Here is a 19,581-nt window from a genome sequence, read left to right on the forward strand (position 1 = left end):
CCAGGCCCACCTCGCAGCACAGGCCGAGCTCACCTGCTGGCTCTGTCCTGACTCTGCACCGAGTGTCTCTCTCCGTCCCGGGCCCCGTCCCACGTGTCGTGGCTCGCGCTTCTGCCTGTCCCGGCCCATCTCCTTAGGGCTTCAGGTGCACAACCTCCTCGTGACCTCAGGACAGCCTGTGAGGAAGGTTCTGTCATTATCCCAGTTTCATAGACGGGACTGAACTCAGAAACGTTAAGTCGCTTTCCCAAGATGACAGAATGAGAACCTGATGGGGCCGGTATCCAAATCCTAGACTCTCAGGACTCTAGGAGGTACCACTTGGTCAGTGCCTCCTGGGTGTCAGCCCCCTGCTGGATGCCTCACATGCAAGCCTGGATGCCCACCAGACCTCCCTGTGTGGGACGCAGGGACTCCTGGCCTCCACGTCTGGCCAATGAACACAGGGGCTTAGAGAGATCATTGCGGTGCCACGGCCTCCGTGAGCAGGAGACTGAGCCTGGGACCCTTGGTGATGACAACAGTGATTGTAGTGGTTGTTTACTGAGCACCTAGTATGTGTTAGTTCCATTCACATTCTACTAATTCCATTTAAACAGTAACCCTATGAGATGGGTGCGTGCTCTGTTTGGAAGTTTTGGTGAAGTGACATGACCTGCCCAAGATAGTCCAAATTGGAAAATCGCGGATCCAGAATTCCATCAATCGTCCATTCATTCGTCCAATAAATGTGTTGAGTTTACTCTGTGCCACATGCTATTCCAGGGGTTGCAGGTACAGCAGTGACCCGAGCAGAGCCCCTGCCATCGTGGTCATACATTTTCTCGGGAAAGAGCAATAATAAACCAAATAGTTATAAAATCTAATGGCAAATGGCAGGCAATCATAAGGAAAATAAAATAGGATGAGGGGATAGAGGATAATGGGGCTCCAATGTTAGATAGGGTGGTCGGGCAAGGCCTCTGGAGGGGGGGACCTATGCAAACACTGAGGGGAAAAGCATTCCAGGCAGAGGGAACAGAGAGTGCTAAGGCCTGGTGGTCTGTCATGGAATAACGAGGGGCCAGTGGGGCTGCTGCAGAGTGAACAGGGGCGGGGACAGAGCTTTTGAGGGTCTCGGGGCATGCCCGGAGCTCTTCATCGGAGTGAGATCAGATGCTCCATGTGATACCCCTTAAAGGGACTGCTCTGGCTACGGTGTGGAGAAGGGCGGGCAGCGTCCAGCCTGGGGCCACCTGGTGTGAGGTCAGACCTGGGCTCTCATCAGGACCCACCGCCTGCCCCTTCCCCTTGCATCCTCAGGCCTCGTCCGGCCTCCATTCTCTGCCCACAGGCTGCCGGCATCTCCCATACCCAACACCTTGCCCTTGCCTCACCAGGGGCCAGGGGCCAGGGGACCGTCATAGTTCCCTTTCCTGCCCCTCTGGACACTCCCTGGCTTTGGAAGACGTGGGACCAGCTTCTGTTCACTGTAGACCGAGCTTTCTGGCCATTTCCCGAGCTATGAGCAGCTTGTGAACGATACGCACAGTGGGCTGGCGGGAGTCCCCAGCCACGGATGGTGTCTTCTTCGGGCACTTGCTTGGGGGAGGAGCCAGTGAGCGTTTCCACGGTCCAGCTGAGGAGGGAACCCCAGTCATCACCCACCACTTTGGGAGCTTGTGCCAAGCACAATCTTATCGAATCCTCCCACCCAGCCGTTGGGGCGGGCATTTTGGGCCCCACTTTCTAAGGTAGCTCAGAGCAGGGGAGCCACTTGCCTGAGGCCACGCAGCTAGGAACAGAGGAGCTGGGTGTGGACCCGTCTGCCTGTCCCTAGAGCTGTGGCTCCCCCTCAGCTGGGATGCTTGGAGCTCTCAGCCTCTTTCCCCTCAGCCCCCTGGACCTGCCTCGGTGGCCATCCTCTCCCAAGCCACCAGAGGGAGGAGGCAGGGCGTCCCTGTTCCCAGGGGCCTAATGACAGCCCTTTCCCCCTCGGGGTCCTCCCCAGGATGTCCGTGTCGCAAGGGCATGGGGATCTGGGACTAAGGCCCCTGAATTTGTTTTCGGCTTGGCCCTTCGCCAGCTGTGTGACCTCGGACGCGTCCTATCTTTCCTGTGCGGCTTGGATTTCTCATCAATCCAACTGTCTGCCGTAGGGGCCGGTCTGCTCAAGAGAGACAGCAGAGCAAATAACTGGGGATTATTCCCGCCCAGCAGAGCTGGAAGGGACGCACGCGGTGTTTTACCCACTCAGTCTTCTCCCTCCTTCTCCCTTCACCCTAGTCCCTCAAGGGAGGTAGCAACAGGACGCAGAGGAGAGAAGTGACTTGCTCAGGGCACCCTGTGAGTTAATGCCAGAGCCTGTTAGATGACAGCAATATGACCAGGAGGGGATGTGGAAAAGGAGGCGAGTCGGGGCTCCTCCAGGGAGCTCAGGGCCAGGGAGCCACTTCAGTGACCAGCCAGCTCCCTCTTAGCATCCTTCCCAAATCTGCGTCTCCGACCCAAAGAAGCGGAGGGCAGGGAGGAGAGGGCTGAGGTCCCTGTGTCCAGACCCTCACCCTCTGACCCCACCCCACAGCGACACCATGGGAACGAGTGCCAGAAATGAGGAAAGACGGGCTCTTGCCCTAGCGTTTCAAGGGGTCCCGCAGGCAAGAATGGGGAGACCGGCCCCTGCATCAGGGAGAGATTTGGGTTTGGGTGGGAGGGGAGGACATGACAACGAGGAGAGGCGGTGTCTGGGGTACTCCTGCCAAGCAGGTGAGCTGTGGGGACGGGCGCGGAAAGCCAGGCTTTGTGCAGGAAGCGAGGGAGGTGCCCTCGGGCTGCGTGCCCAGCTGGAGCCTAACAAGGCTGGCCTGGGATGCCCGGGGCTTGAAAGCCCCATAAACGGGCGAACCCTCCCTCCGCAGCCAGCCAGCCAGCCGCAGGACTGGGGTTCCAGAGAAACAATAGTGAATTAGGTGTGAAAGATGTGAAGGCTGCTCCCCAACCAGGCAATTAGGTAGCAGGTCTGTTACAAACATTAGGCGGGGAGTTGGGGACCAGATGGCGGCCGGCTCACCCTGGCAGTCCGGTCCCAGGACCGCCTGGCTTCCTGGCTGGGGCTCCCCGCTCTGGCGAGGCGGGCAGGCGGCAGGTAGGCCGGTGTGTGGCCCCCTGCAGAGCAGGCCGGTAATTAACCAGGCATTCCTCCCCTCCCTCCGGTGGCTCCTGACCTAATTAGCACTTGCTAGAGTTTCTGCCCAGCCCCGCTGCTGGTGGAGGGAGCCACTCCTGCCATGTGACAGCCTCCCGGGCTGACCACTCTGCAGCTGCAGGCCCGTGTCACCCTCTGGGGCTGGTCCGAGGTGCCGGCTGATGTTAGTGTCACAGACTGAAGTCTCACTTGCCCGGCCCAGGGGGCTCATTGTGCGGGCATGTTATCCAGTTCTCTCATGGAATTCTCGCCATCGTCCCCTGAGATAGCTACGTGTATCTGTCTGACCAAGGAGGAAACTGAGGCGCAGAGAAGGGAAGTCCCTGGCTCAAGTTCATCTGTCTGGCTCCCCAAATCCTGCAGGTGACTCTTACACCTCAAAGCCGCCCCGCACCTCCCAGGAAGCTGGGGGCCACCCGCTGTCCACAAGGACAGAGGACCAGCAAGGCAAGGTGACAGGCCCCCAGTCACACAGGTACTGACCAGTGAAGCCAAGGTTTGAAACGAGGTCTGTTGGGTTCTGGAATCTTCCCTCGCCACTCCTCCCGACCCTCCACTTCGGTTCATGTGTTCTTCCGGCTTCTTTGGACGACAAGGGACAGATACATGTGAAAACTGACCTAAGCCAATAAGGAAATTTATTCGAATGACCGTATTCAAGATTTGGAAAAGGCATGCGGGGAGGTGCCCACCTGGGCGGGGGCGTTCTGCTGCGCGGCCACCGTTCGTGGCGACGCGAACGAGCCGGGTGCGTCTCTGCCTCCATTCTCGGTCACTTGTCTCTGGAGGATTTTGCCCGACTTCGAGGTGGAGGAGGGGAAATGCGCCAAACCTCCCTCCAGGCCAGCTTTGAGGAAAGCATCGCGTTCTCAGAGGGAAGTGAATGTTTTCTACTTTCTTACACATTTATGCAGACTTGCCGGGGAACTGCCTCGCTTAACTTCTGCAAAGAGATTAGTGGCTCTATAAACCTATTTTTCACGTGGGAGTCACTATCTCACGTATTCATTCTCAGCGTGTAGCTATTGGATTTAGATGAACTGGATTGCGTATGGTGTGCATTTTACCGAAAAGGTAAAATTTTCCAAAAAAAATTGTTAGGGGTTTCATGAGCAAAAAATGTGTGAAGACCCCAATCTCGTCCAATCCATGCCTCTGTACGCTCTACACCCACACAGACGTCCAGTCCCCTGGACTCTGGCTGCTGGCATGCCTTCCCCAGCTGCCAGCACGGAGGTGCCTCATCTGGTCCTTGGGGGACCCCAAAAGGAAGCCCTTGGGGAGCTCACAGTGGAGTCCCGTGAACAGCAAGAGAGAAGTGCGGAGGCTCCAAAGCTTTGGGTGCACAGAAGGCGAGGGGACTCACTGGAGAGGAGTGAGGGGCCAGGAGACCCTGGAAGGCTGAATGGAGTTTAAACTGCAAGGAGAAAGCAGGGAAGGGCGGAGCAGGCGGAAGGAACAGCAAGTGCAAAGGTGGAGAGGAGGGTTTACAGAAATATGGCACAGCCAGAGCCGGGAGGCCCGTGGTGCACTGACAGGAGATGAAGCTGGGAGGGGAGAGAGGTGAGGTGGTCAAGGCTGTGGGTCTCCCAGGCCCCCATGTTGGCACAGCACTCGTGCACTGTGCACAGACGTTCATGTTCACACACACCCTGCCCTGCACATGCACATGCACAGCCACATCCAACGCTCAGCCCAGTGCTACACCAGCACGGTGATAGCACAGAGTCGTGCCTCCCTCTGCCCCCTTCCTCCCTACTTGCAACATTTGCCGAGTGCCCACTCCATACCCGCTTCCTTGGGGATAAAGCAAGGAACCTGACGGTCTCTGTGCCCGTGAGTCTTATTGAGGAATCAGACAGTGAACAATCATCTGTCCTAAGGGGCACAGTGGGCAAGGATTGTACAAAGGGGGAGTCAGAGAGGGCTTCCTGGAGGAAGAGGCATGGAAGCTGAGACCTGATAGAAGGAGGAAGCAGGAACAGCCAGAGGTGGGAAGGGGTGAAGCACTGTACGTAGAAGCAGCAGCAGATGCCAAGACCTGGCCAGGAGAGCGCATGTCCTGCAGAAAAACAGCGGGGCCAGGGGGTGACTTCTGATTTCCGTAGAGGAGCGGCAACTTGTTTGGCAAAAATGGGGGAGGGGATGTTACTTGGGTTTCTGTTTTGCTAGGGAGGCTGGGGCTGCTTTCAGAGTCCGGGGTGGTTCCGTCGTCCTCATCAGCTTTCACCTCCTGGTTTCAGCAGCCAGTGAGGCTCATGGCCTGCCTTGGCGGTTCCCCACGGCGGTGCGTGGAGATACTCCTGGTTGGCACAACTGGGGTTCCGCTGTGGCTTCTAGTCCACGGATGCTGCCAGACCACTTACACTGTACAGCAAGCGTGTCAAACTCGAAGGCTAGCACGGGCCAGATAGGTGGGCCACAGGCAAACACAAGCTTCCATTTCCGTAGAAACGTAGGTGTATTTCGATAGAGACGTGCTGAATACAAAGGGCTGAAATAAATGAGTCATCGTTAACATAACAGAACATTTTCATAAAAATTAATATTTTTTTCTTGAATGTTCACTTACCAGACACTGAATAACTGCACAAATGAATAAGCGTAACACAAATAAACCTATTTTTCTTGTTCTCCGAAAGCGAAATAGTTCCTGTTGTGCACATCAAACAAGTCAGTCCAAGACTAAGGACGTGGCCGTCGGCTGCTAAAATATTCGCTGCTGGTATTAGTGGAGAGAAATGGTGTACCTGTGCGTAAGGGAAATGAATGCAACACGATTATAGTAATCGGTCATTAGCGAACGTTGTAGTTCGTTATTAATAATTAAGTGTAACAGGATATTGTAAAAATTAAGCTATGAAATTTTTATTAAAACGATTCTTACATACCGTTATATTGGCTGGGCCGCAAAAATATTCGTTGTGAGCTGCATGGGGCCTGCGGGCCGCGAGTTTGACACGCCTGCTGTACAGGACAACCCCACGCCACAGAGGCGCCTGACCTCAAACGTGAACTGTGCTGAGGTTTAAAAACCTTGGCCTAGATCCATTCTCTCAGGAGGATGGCTGATTGCTGATTTCTGGTTGTATCATTCCTTCTGCATTTATTGGCTGAGACTCTCCTACGAACCAGGAATCCCCCCACCAACTATTCAGTTAGCCCCGGAAGCAGTGCATACAGGATTCATACAGAGCAGAAAAGTGCCTGATTCTTTATTTACCCATTTTCAGAATAATTAGTTAACCTGCATCCTCCTAAGACCAATACTTTTTTTTTTTTTTTAGTATAATCATGGGAATTTAAAAAAACTTATTTAATGTCTTTCAATCCATGGCAGCAAAAATGAGTCTTTTTGAAGGTCCAGCCCTTTCATCTTCGGCCAGTGAGGACGCCTTCCGGTGGCCCTGGTCAGCACCCCAGGGTTCTGATGGCTTTGCTTCCTGGTGTGACAGGACATTCCCACCCCCAACCTGGGACCAGCTCTTTGTCCCGGAGCCCCGTCCATGTTGGTGTAGAATGTCAGGGCCGAGTGAGGGTTAAAAGAGATGATCCACATGCAGCTCCCAGCATGGGGCCTGGGACACAGCAGGTGCTCACTGAATGCTGCCGTGACTTTTGAGAACAGAAATGAACTCCTCCCAGTTGCTTTCCTCAGCCTCGGGCGCAGTGGTTCTCAACCTTCCTCATGCCGCGGCCCTTTAATACAGTTCCTCCTGTTGTGGTGACCCCCAATTTCATTGTTACAAATGGAACATCATTAAAGCATAGCGATGAATCACAAAAACAATATGTAATGATATATGTGTTTTCCGATGGTCTTCGGCGACCCCTGTGAAAGGGTCGTTCGACCCCAAAGGGGTCGCGACCCACAGGTTGAGAACCGCTGCTCTGGTGCTTTCTGACACTTGGTGTCTGTACCGCCAGATGCCCTAGGGGTGGTGGGGAGGGGGAGAGGCTGGGTGAGTGAGGGTTCAGGCTGGCCAGGGAGGGCTGGGTGGACGGCTCTGTTGGGCAGAGAGACCTACCAGCCAAGAGAGCACTAGTCCATTAGGGAGAAGCCAGGTTAAGCCCACAGGAGGGAGGAGCAATTAGTTAATTCAGGAGTCAAGGCCTTGCTTTTGTTTTCATTGTCCCTTTTAATCCTCAGTCACCTTTGACCTAGGCCCCGAGGCAATTAGTGCCTGCTGGGGAAGCGGTGGTGGGTTTGAGCTCTGCCTTCCCCCCCAGGCTGAGTCAATACCTTTGTATTCTATTACAGGTAATTGAGGTAAAGGGTTTACTTAAGCTAACGAATGATGACTTCCCACAATAGGGCCTCCAACCCAGTTAGTGAATTGGCTCTTCCAGGCATCCTATGTTTTGTCTGCCACCAAAGCCTGTGTTCTATTGACCCTTTGTCCTGTTCTCGAGTTCCTCCTTGCTCCTGTCCCCTCCTACCCCTCCCCTCGGCCCTCACAATTCAATTCAGTAAATTCAGTGTAACCGGCACTCACAGGGCACCGGTTAGGCAGCCAGGCCCTTGGGTCCCAGTACATCCTGGCCCATCCCAGAAGGATCTCATAGCCTAGTGACAAAAACAGACTTATAAACAGGAAATTAGAAATTATTAGAGGCCCAGTGCATGAAAATCATGCTTTGGTGGTGGTGTGGGGGGGGAGGGTCCTCAGCCTGACATGCACCCTCTCGGCAGTCCAGGACCCCTCAGGGGATGTCTGCCTGCTGGCTTAGGCCCGATCCTCCTGGGCAGTCAGACATCCCTCTCGCAGTCTGGGACCCATCACCCGCTTGCAGCAGAGGTGGGAGAGGCTTCTGCCACCACCGCTGCGCTCGCCAGCCATGAACCCAGCTTCTGGCTGAGCAGTGCTCCCCCTGTGGGAGCGCACTGACCACCAGGGGGCAGCTCCTGCATTGAGCGTCTGCCCCCTGGTGACCAGTGCACATCATAGCTATCGGTCATTCCGTCATTTGGTCGATTTGTATATTAGGGTTTTATTATATAGGATACTGGGTGTGATAAGTGCAAAGTAATTCAATAAGTCTAGACAAAGAAGACGGATGGTGTGAAGTGGTCTTTGTGCAGAAGAGTCTAGAAGGGGGGGCAAGGCTAAGACATTTGAACCATCGGACAAGAGGCTTCCATGAACCAAAGAGGGGTTTTATCCATGTGGCCTGAAAGGGTAATTATTTAAGAGAACGTGACAGACTTTTCACTACAGAACGCAGATTAGGTTCAAGTTCCCTGATTCCCTATGGGGTCACGTACTTAAGAAAAGCCTTATGTCATCCACATCCTGAGATAGGAAGTCTTGATCCTTCAAAACCAAGTATGCTAATTGCATCCCCCTGCAAAGTGATAGGCTTAAGAGGGGGCATGTGACTCTATTCTGGCCAATGAGCTATAAGGGGAAGTCTGTGGGCTCTGGTGATTGGTGGACATGTTTCTAGGGTAGTTTTTTAACTTTTAAAATATAGACACAAGAGAGTCATGGTCCCTCTTCTGAGTCTGGAATTTGGTGAGGATGTGATGGCAGGAGCTGTTGCAGCTCTCTTGTAACCACGAGGAGAACTAGCTGCTGCACTGAGGATGGCAGAGCAAAGAGAGAGAAGGAACCTGGGTCCTTGATGCCACTGTTCAGCTGCTGAATTAAGCCATAAGGGGGCCTTCCTGATTTGAGACTTCTCATCGTCTGAAGTAACAACAATTTATTGTATTTAAGTCTCTTTCATTTGCATTTTTCTGTTATGTTTTGCTACGAGCTTTCCAACTGTTACAGAGGGAGGTAGAAATGAATGAGTCACGAAGAGAAGGGATACAGCCCAGGCAGAGAAGCTGAGAAATAGGAAATGTACACAGGGTTGGGAGGACGGTCAGTGTGTGGACAGTCTAGTTCTGAGAGGTGAGGTCAGATGGGGCTCAGCCAGGGTAGGCAACACCCACTTCCCTCCTCTCTGTCTGCCTCAGTCAGTCCCTTCATTCCCTTGAGGGCTTCTTTAGCCAGTCCCCTCTCCAAATGTACCTGTCAGGGTGACGCAACCTTAGCCTGGAGAGAAAATGTTCGATGAGTATTCACTCTGTGCCAGGCCCTGCACGGGGCTGAAACGCACAGAATATGGTCCCCCTGTGAACAGAGCCCCCAGTCCAGGCACAGGGACAAAATCATAAACCGCAGTTTCTAAACATGAGATCAGTCTCAGGTGAGAGGATTTCACATGGTTCAGGAGCTAAGATTTAGTTTTTATTTGAGCAGTTATGAGTTTATTTTGATAGTCAATCTCTTTGTATGGCAGAAACATAAAGTTTCCTTTTCAGTATATTTAAGCAAAGAAAGAAAAGGAGTTAATTTAAGGAAAACTAGTTGGTTATATCATAGGTGGTATGTGAGTCTGGTAAAACTTGTGCAGTGGGCGTGTGTGTGTGTGTGTGTGTGTGTGTGTGTGATATGTTTGTGCCCAGTCTTTTTTCCAACCATATGAGAGCAGGTTTCTGTTCTTCCAGGAACGACTGTTTCTGCATTTTCTGTGATTTCGCTGGGAGATGCTGTGTGCATACATGACCTTCCCTACTCCCACCATATTCAGTCGCTCCCAGGTTTTCCCTGAGGATTTTTCAAACAATGAACGGCCCCTCTCCAGTGGCAGACGCTATGAGGCACGAGGCTTGGGAGCCATCGTCTTGTTCCTTCCCTTCCCAAGGTTCTGAGGGAGGGAGACAGGCAAAGAGAAGGAGAATCAGGAGAGACGGCCGATTCTCCTTCTGGATGGCAGTTACGTTCTGTGAAGTGGCCACACACTCACTGGTGACGACTGAAACACGGTTCTTCGGGGAAATACAGGGTTAGGTTCCTGTGAGCCCCTGGTCATGTCATGTTCACCAACTGATCAACACATCATCTTGTGTTCCCTGTGCTCCTGTTTCAAGACGCCTTATTTAACACACGGTTGATTGGTAACAGAGAACTCACAGACAACGGCACTGTAAGTCAGGCCTGAACAAAGGTCATCCAACACGTATTTTCTCCATGAAGGCCCATCCCAGCCCCCGTGAGCTTAGGAACCAGAGAAGGTACTTTGGCACTACACGGGTGGGTGGAGTGGGGGCTGGGGGGGAGAGGGAGACCATTTGAACAGTAAAACCACCAACACAAAACTTGAAAATGAGAAGAGCATGGCAGTAAATAGATTACAAAAAGGACACTTGTTTACCTTTTCGCTGTAACAAAACGCCGCCTCGCTCGACGTCAGCTGGGAACGCGAGAGTCGGGTGACTCAACCTTTTCACCACTCTGTGCGTGCCCGTGGATAGCTGTGAGAGTTCCACAGATGTTGACTTGGGGTGGCAAAACATTTTAGCAAGCAGGCAAATTCACAAATACAGAACCCATGAGAAATGAGAGTCAACTGTGGATAAATTAGATTAGAGAAAGGCAGCGAACGCTGGCTTAGCTCTGGTGGGGTTGAGTCATGGCTCTAGTTGCTTCCTGCCCTTCTAGTGGTTTGAGTATTCAGTTTTTGTTTGATTATACGACATAGTTCAAGGTCGCTTCTACCTCCCACCTCCTTTTGTTTTACCCTAAGCTGACGCCATTGGAGTTTTCTGTTGCTTGCAACCAAATGAGTTCTGACTTAATCTATACAGTAGGCACACAGTAGGTCCTCCGTGAACGAGGGTCCCTTCCTTCCTTCATGGAATGCAGGGTTGGCTGAAGGTCACCAAGGCATGTATAGCATAAGGAGAGACTGTGGTGAGGAGAAGGCAGGCTCTGTAATAAAAAAAATAAATAGGGAGCAACATATTTTCGACTCTTCCCTCAACCCTTAGCAGCAGCAACAATTCCTTGCCATGTTCCAGTACAGATGGAAAAGTCACTGAATTACAAACCCAGTTGCGAGCTATTTTTGGTGGAGTTGTGGTGTGCTGTGTGTGTGTAATGTACGCACTGGGATTCTTGGCCACCGCCTCTGTTTGTATCAGCTGTCAGCAAATCAGAGGCGTTATACACGTTTGTTATAATTCATTACATTAATTAACAACGTTTGAGCCCTGGGCGCAGGCCAGAGGGGACGCGGAGGAGGGAGGCCTCCACATTGTTGTGTCTGAACCTCCCGGGTCAGAATTTCCACGGTTTGATGGGCTGCCATGGGCTGCACATGTGTCCCCTGACACGCGGACCTTGATGAAATCATCATGTTTACATCTCTGAATAGTCTCTGAAGATGATGCCCGTGGCGGGGCGCCAGAGGCAGAGAGCATCCCAGAACTTGGCTCTGCAGGCCCATCTCTGTACCCAAAAGAGTTTGGAATTACCCTGACGTCCGATACCAAACCGGGCATCCTTCTCTAGCCCGCCCCTCTCTGGCCGGCTCCCTGGGCAGGCTGCCCGGCGTAGGCCTCTGCAGGACAAATAACGCCGACTCCACCACCCTGAGGGCCAGTGGAGTGGAGCCTTCCCCTCTCTACCTCCCCCATTTCAGTGAATGGTGCCATTGCGCCCCCGCCCCCAGTGCCCCCAGCTGTGGGTAATTCTTGACTTTTTTGCCACATCCTGTCGATTTCCCTTTAGTACCATTTCTCAGGCCCTTGCTCTTCTTCAGCTCCACGTCCATCCTTCCAGAGGGATTTTTCTAAAATGCACATAGAAACATGTCCCCCTCCTGTTGAAATTCCTCCCGGCTTTCGCATTGACCTTGGGATTCTCTGGGATGGCTTACAAGGCCCGTCCTGGCCGGCCCCTGCCAATCAGGGATTCCCGTCCACCGCCAGGCTGTACTCGCCGGTCTCCCTAGCAGTTCTTCCGAGAAGTTCCTTTTGCCCAAGTTAGTGTCTGTTTATGCAACCAAAGACCCGACTCCTGCACCAGCAGCGATTCTGTTTGTTCTGTATGTCGGAGTAAGGGCAATCCTGTTTATATTTTTTTCAACAAAAATGTCCTGTGCTCTTACCATGTTATCCGTAACTGAGCCACTGGTTAGAGTTTAGCCACTAGGTCTTTGCTGCTTAGGAACCAGATCCTTAGGGACAGAACTTAAGCAACGGGAACGAACGTTACCTGAAGCTAGTGCCAAAGAACTGCCAGTGTCTCCAGCTGACAGATTCTTCTTACGTGTAAGTGTTCCGCGACTTTGCATGTGACGTAGACAATGAATGACGGACGGTTTTTGGACAGAGACCATGCCTGCCTCGCCCGACCCTAACGACCTTTCAGGCTGGGCTTTGTATATTCCAGGCCGATTCCCAACCTCTTCCCATCTCACATCTACCTCGTGAAGAGAGCAAGTGCCCTCTGCCTGTCACTTACAGCTTATAACGCACTCTCCTGTCCCGTATCTCATTTAAACCCGCCACCAACCCTGGGACGTGTGTGGAATTGCACCCATCTTACCGATGAGAGAGGAGAGGTTCAGAGAGGTGACAGGCCTGCCCAAGGTCACATGGCCAGTGAGACGCAAGGATCGTGTTCAAACCTTGTCCTCTGATTCAGAACCTGTGCATTTGCTTCTATTTGTGTATTCATCCATTCACTCAAAAACAACAGAGACGATCGGGTGACTAGTATCTGCAGAGATCTTGCTAGACTTTGGAAATAATCAGTAAATAAGACAGAGTCCCTGTCCTTAAGGAACTTACTGACTAGCAGGAGGCACAGACCACAGCAGTGATCTTTGATGTGGGGGGTGGGGGGGGGCCACCCTCTTTGTGCTGAGCCTGAGGAGCTGGTCAGCAGGCCACCGCGGGAGGGATGAGCCCCCGCTATTTCCAGTCTCTTCATCTCCAGGCATCTGATTCAAATTCCGGGCTTGGCTGGGGTGGGGGCAGGTGAGAGCCGATGCAGTGGGCTGTGTAACGGGGAACCGGCAGTTCACAGGAGGGACTGGGGCATTGGGAGAGGGAAGTAGGAACAGCAAATGTCTAATTCAGGCCACTTACCGGATTCTAGGGTTGTTAATGTCGGGTGACGGTCAAGAGTTATAGTTGCTGCACTCTAGCTCCTATTAAGTAATTTCACAGTTTTTGGCATTAGGACTTTGTTCCCGTGAGCCCTTTTGACTTGTTTTGGAACCATCTCCCATGAGCAAGAACGTTGCTGACGCTCTTAGGGAGGAGAAGGTAGAGGCTGCGTGGAAGGCCCATTCTTTCGGATGAATGTAAATACGGAGGCCACACTCTCTAGCCGCCACCCATGGCAGACATGGCCAATCAATTCTGGAATTCTTTCCCACTGAGCCCAAATGAAGCCCCACAGATCTTCTTATAGTCCTTCAGGGAGTCACCACCCATGGACGAGAGTCAGCACAGGAGGTGAAACCGACTTGCTAGTCCTGTTTCTGGGACTGTGGGGCCTTGGGAAAATCCCTTCCTTTCTCTGGGCCTCAGTTTCCCCATCTGTTAAATGTGGCCCAAATGAGCTGTAAGGCTCGCTCTAGTTCTGATGGTGTGAAAATGAAGGTCTTTAAGTCCTGGAGGGGCAGGGGGCAGGAAGGCACCTCGCGGCTGGGGAGCTCTAGATGGAGCTCTCTCCCCGCCCCCTCCATCCTGGGGCCTTCAGGACTGGGAAGTGGGTGGGACTCAGGTCACGTGCTGGGACACAGACTAAATGTTCCCCTCACAGTCTGTGCAGGTAACACCGCTGGGGAACACCGAGGCTCGGGGTGTGGCCGGATGGCCAGGATGGTCACCATTTATTGAGCGCCTGCTGTGTATGCCTGCCCCACACGGACTCTTGGGCATGGCCATTCAAGTTCATGTTCTTCTTCTCATTTACAGACGAGGCTGCTGACCTCAGAGGGTCGCCACTTGCTCCCCTAGTGTCAGAATCAGCATAAGAACTGGGTTTCTGGGTCTATAGCTTCCCCTCAGTTCCACCTGCCTCTAGGAACAGAGGTCCGAGGGGAACCCCAGCCCCACCCTGCAGCCCCCTCCCCTTGGGGTGCCACTCTGTCTGTTGTTGCTCTACCCAGAGTGCCTCAGTCCCCTTTCCTGTCTGAGCCCCTCCGTTGGCCTGTGTTCTCTGTGCCCACCAGCCTGGCCTGCACCCTCTTTGCCGGGGTTGCCCAGGACTGGAGATGCTCCACCCAGATGTCAGCAGATGGTCGTGCCTGAGAGCTTACGTTTTCCTCCCACCCTGCCCCGGGGCTCCCGTGGCCAGCGCCTGCTGGACGGGTAACATCGGCCCGGAGGCTCCCCGCGGGCTCAGGCTGAGGCTGGGCCCTCGCTTGGCCTCTTTCCCTTCCCTGTTGTCCGTCTCCCACTCTCTCACAGAAAGCAGGTCCTCAGTAAACCACTGCCCTTAGGTACTCCCTGAGTGGGCTCTGGGCAATCCGACCCAGCGCACCTCCTTCCCTCCCTCTGGGTCTTAGGAAATGACCCAACCATCATCACAGATTGATGGAGTTAGCTGCACAGCGTTTTGGATGATCTTACACAGTTCTTTGCACAGGCAGTTCTGTCTGCCCGGGATGCCCTCCCATGGCCCCCTTCACTGCTGGGCCCCATTCCACTTCCACTTCCGGGGAAGCTTCTGGGCTCAGCCTGATGGGGCGAGTTACCTTCTCCTCCGTCTTCCCTGTTGTGGCAGAGACCTGCTAGATCCCCAGCCTGGCTCCTCACTTCCCAGCCTCCCCTGCGGTGAAGTGGGGCAAGGGTCTGGTTCCAGCCAATGGAACGTGGGCAAGTGAGGGACGGGGTTTCCGGGCGAGGCTCTGAAGGGCCCCATGCAGCCCTTCACGATGCCTGTCTCTCTTGCTCGTTGGTTGACACCCAGGAGAGGACTCCAAGGAGGCCTGGACCCTGTAACGGTCCATGGAGCAATGCGTTGACCGCGGGATGTCTTGTGAAGCCACTGAGATGCTGGGGTTACTTGTCGAAGCAGCTTGCACGGAATGCCCTGACTAACACACCCAGCACCTTCTGCTTCATCTATATGACAGCAGTCTCACTGCGTTATGACTGGTTGCTTATCGGTCTCACCCGATGGGCTGGAAGCTTCTTGGCATCAGAGACAAGGCTTACCTGTGCCCAGAGCCTAGCACTAGATGTTGTGTATGTGCGATGGATGCGTGAAAACACATAACATGCATGAGATGCCGCCTAAGAGTCACACCTGAGGCTCCGGACATGGAGTGACCGGGTTGAAATCCTTGCCTCTTTGGGCTTAGCTTCCTGATCTGTAAAGTGGTGAACTTAGAAGTATCTGCTCCGTAGAATTGTCATGAGGATTAAATGAGGTCCGGTGCTCAGCCAGAGCCTGGGAGGTAGCAGACACTCAGTAAATGCCATCATTCTCACAGCTCTTATCTCCATGGACACGGACACGCAGGGAGGTTGCTGACTGACTGACCCAAGGTCGCTCAGGAAGGGGCAGAGCTGGCTCTGGCACCCACTATTCCTCTTTCTGTTACGCTTGATGTCACCTTCGGCTCTTCCCCTGGAGGTCTGGGTGGCAGCCAGTGTCCCCAGCAGGAGTGTGACCTGGGAGGTGGTTTTTTGGGCCATTTTCTTGATCTTTTTTTTATTTTTAAAAAACCCTCACCGAGGACATACTTAGAGAGAGGAAGGGAGAGAGAGAGCAACATTGATCGGCTGACTTCTCTGACCAGGGATCAAGCCTAAAACCTGGGTATATGTTCTGACCGGGAATCGAACCAGCAACATTTTGGTGCAGAGGACAACGCTCAACCACCTGAGCCACGCCAGCCTGGCGACCTGGGAGTTTTAACGCCTTCAGGCACTAACTTGAGGCAAAAGGCCTGAGTGACTTCCCAGGGGAGAATCTAATACAGTGGTTCTCAACCTTCCAATGCCGCGACCCTTTAATACAGTTCCTCATGTTGTGGTGACCCCCAATTTCATTGTTACAAAGTGAACATAATTAAAGCATAGTGATTCATCACAAAAACAATATGTAATTATATATGTGTTTTCTGATGGTCTTAGGCAACCCCTGTGAAAGGGTTGTTCGACCCCCAAAGGAGTCGCGACCCACAGGTTGAGAACCGCTGATCTAATACTTGGTTGAAAGACCCCTCAGGGTGGAGACATAGTTTGGAGCCAGGGCCCCACCCTGGAGGAGCCAGGCCACACTGTGGGGTGCCCCTTGTTGTGGGGGACGGGCATGGGCTTCTGTAAGAGCCACAGGAACCCGCGGCCAGCTTCGCCCATTTTCCAGGCTCTCTTCTCTTCCCAACTTCTAGGGCTCCTCCTCCTCCTCCTCCTCCTCCTCCTCCTCCTCCTCTTCCTCCTCCAGCTGCTGAGCAGTTGCCTAGCTGCGTTGGCAGTCTCTGAGCTTGAATTTCAAGACCCGGCCCCTGAGGACGGGAGCCCAGAGGAAGGCTTTTAGCTCCGAGACCAGACAGCAGGAAGCACTGGGGTTTCCTGAGGGCTTGGGGAGATAGGACACTTCAGGGTTTCCCCAGGCTGCTGGGAGGGGCCCCAGCTGCAGGCTGGCTTCAGCTCCCTGGGAAGCAAGGGCCTGGACCAGCTGGAGAGAGAAGGCCCACGTGGAATGCGGGGGAATTCCAGGGAATCCTGGCCCGGCTCAGTGGCGAGGGCCCCCAAGAGTCCTGGGGACCCTGCGAAGTGCCCTGCTCGGGGTGGGGGGGAGGGGAATGCACTGGGCCCCTCTCCGGGTCTCCTCTCCCGCTTCCGGAACACAGCGTACGGGAGCCCACCTCTCTGCCATTTTCCTGGACTGCCCTTTCCTCCCCTCTCACCACCTGGTGCCCTGCACTCAGCTTCCCAGATGCCCCCCTGTCTGCGAGGCCCTGCAGCTGACCCTCGGTCTGTGACTGTCCACCTTTGAGTGCTTGCATCAGCGAATGAATGAAGGAACCAGTGAGAGAATGAATGAATGAGTGAACGAATGAACGGAAGAGTGGCTGCCTGCACTAATGAATGAGTGAGTCCAGAAGCACATGAGGGAATGAATGAACTTGCTCCGTGGGAGTGAATGGGTGAGCTGGTTCTGGGGCGGCCCCTGGGGCAGAGGCAGCAGCAGCCACAGCAGGAAAGGAGGCCTTGACGGACGGGGAAAGGGGCTTGCCCGGCTCATTATGCGGGGACGCTCCACCGGTCAGGGGGTCCCTTCTGCCATGCACGGCGCCCTGGCTTCCCTCCTGGCTCCTGTGTCTCCGCAGGCTCCATCCTTGGCCGCTCAGAGGAGAGCCCTCCTGGCCCCCGCCCTTGGGTTTTCTGGGCAGGAGCCTCCTTGGAGGCTGTTTCTCTTGGATGAAGCCTCTCCCTGACCCCTCCTCCCCTCCCCAAGTCCCCATAAAATGTTCAAAGTATTTTCTTTTACTCAATAAAGAAAACAAAGGCGAGGGCAGCCTGGAGGCCTGAGTCTGCAGCCCTCGGCTTTGCTCAGCCGAGCTCGCCAACCACCTCCACGCTGGAGTCTCCGGGGACCCTCCTGTGCGCTCCCCTTCACAGACGGGAAAGCCAGGTGCAGCAGGGCCAAGGTCCTTCTGCGAAGAGTGACAGGCAGACACTGGACCCCGGGCCGTCTGACTCAGGTCTGGGGAGAACCACCGCCATCGCGGGTCCCTCTCTACCTCACCTGGATTCTAGGGGCGACGGCGTGGGGAGGCCCTGGCAGCCTCGGGGCGAGGGCCTGCAGGTCTCTGCGAGAAGCCATGTGGCCTGTTCCTTCCTGCTGAGCATCCTCTGTTCGCAGGCAGATGGCTGTGTGGGTCCTGAGCCCCCCCCCCCCGCCTCCCGGGCTTCCCCCGGACCAGCGAGACTCGGGTGGGTGTGCGAGGCAGGCGGCCACACCAAGAAGGAAGCGAATGACTGGGCACCCTCTCCATGCCAGGCCTTCGTGACAACAGCCCCCGTGGCGGGCTCTATTCGAACCATTTCACACACGAGCCAGGAAGGCCCAGAGAGGGGGCGGGCCTGGCTCAAGGTCCCAGGTGGAAAGTGTCGGAGCCAGGATAGGAACCAGCACGTGACAGACTCCGAGGCCCAGCTGCTAACTCATCCCCCTGGTTGGGGGAGAGCCTGAGGTTGGGGGGACAGGTGCGGGCGGGGGCTGGTGTCAGGCCTGCGGTGCCCGGCTCAGAGTGGGTCTCACCCGGGCTCCTGGCCACGTGCCCTCCCACGATCCAAGGCCAAGGCTGCTGGGGCAGACGGGGTTTCCGTTACTGCAGGAAAATGGACGCTCCCTGCCCCTTCAGTCTCTCTGGAAGCCTGCTTTGGTCTTCCATGGCGATAGATGCGCTCCAGCTTCAAGTGTGCGCCGGTCTCCCTTCTGCCTGTCCTGAGCCCACAGCACTGTGGTGGATGGAGCCGGCTCCTCAGGAAAGGGGGTTCCCTCCAGACAGCCCTGCCCTCCACCCCCCTTTGCATTGCTGGCCCTGGCCGGCCCCCTGGGCCCCGGCTCGAGAACAGACACTCACCCCCTTGCCAAGCACGGAGTGGGAAGGGAAGGGCTGCGGCGGCCCCAGCCAGGAGTCCCAGCCAGGGAACAGGATCAAGAGCGGATGGATGGCTGGGCTGCTGAGGGGCCGGGACCAGGCACGGGGACCTGGGGCTGGGCGGGCTGGGGGTGGCATGGAGGTCAAGGGCAGGGCAGGGGGCTCCCTGTCCCCAACTCTGCCAGGCTGTGAAGGTCAGGCGTCTTGCAGCTACGGTTGGAGGTGGCACACAGGGGGAAACAGCCTTGACCCCCCGGCTCTCTTCTTAAAGGGCCAGGCCTCTTACAGGGACTTGCTGTGCTGGGCAGGGGCCATGGGCGATCTCAGCCTTTCTGCCCTGGGGTCTGAGCTCAGTGCCTTCCCGCGGCCCGTGGGGCCGTCCCTCTTAGCGATGCCTTGGTTTCCTGCTTCCTCATCAGAATGGCATCCAGCTGGGCCTGCCCCGTTGAGGGGGCCATGGGACTGACCCCCTCTCTCCCTTGTCCTTTGTGTCCAGGTGACTTTGGTGAGGGGACCAGGTTGGCGCTGTGAGTTGGGACCCCAGACTCCAGACATAGCCCGCCCCTGACTCAGTTTCCCCTGGGTCTCCCAGGGTGCTGGCAGGGATGAGGGCTGGCTTCCTGGTTGGCTGTTCTCTGAGCTCCCTCGCCCCTCAAGGTCTCCTTCTCTTTTGGTGATGTCACCTCCACTCAACCCCAAATTCCTAGCCCCTCAGCGCACCCAATGTGCAGAATGAGCTTTTCACGCGTCATAAGAGGGCTTCACATCGAAAGGGCCTGACAGGCTGAGTTCAAATCCCGACTCTGCCCACTCCCAGCTGTGTCCCATCAGTGCCCATCAGTGGAGCCAGCAGAGGACTGTTGGAGGATTCGATCAGTCTATGCAGCTAGAGGGATTAGAACAGGTGTAATAGGTGGTAGTGGGGATTTAAACTCAGGTCCTGCTGGTGCCAAAGCCTGCCTTCCTTGTTTCACCATGTGCCCTGG

Source organism: Myotis daubentonii, chromosome 5 (assembly GCF_963259705.1).
Source record: "Myotis daubentonii chromosome 5, mMyoDau2.1, whole genome shotgun sequence".
NCBI classification, from domain to species: Eukaryota; Metazoa; Chordata; class Mammalia; order Chiroptera; family Vespertilionidae; genus Myotis; species Myotis daubentonii.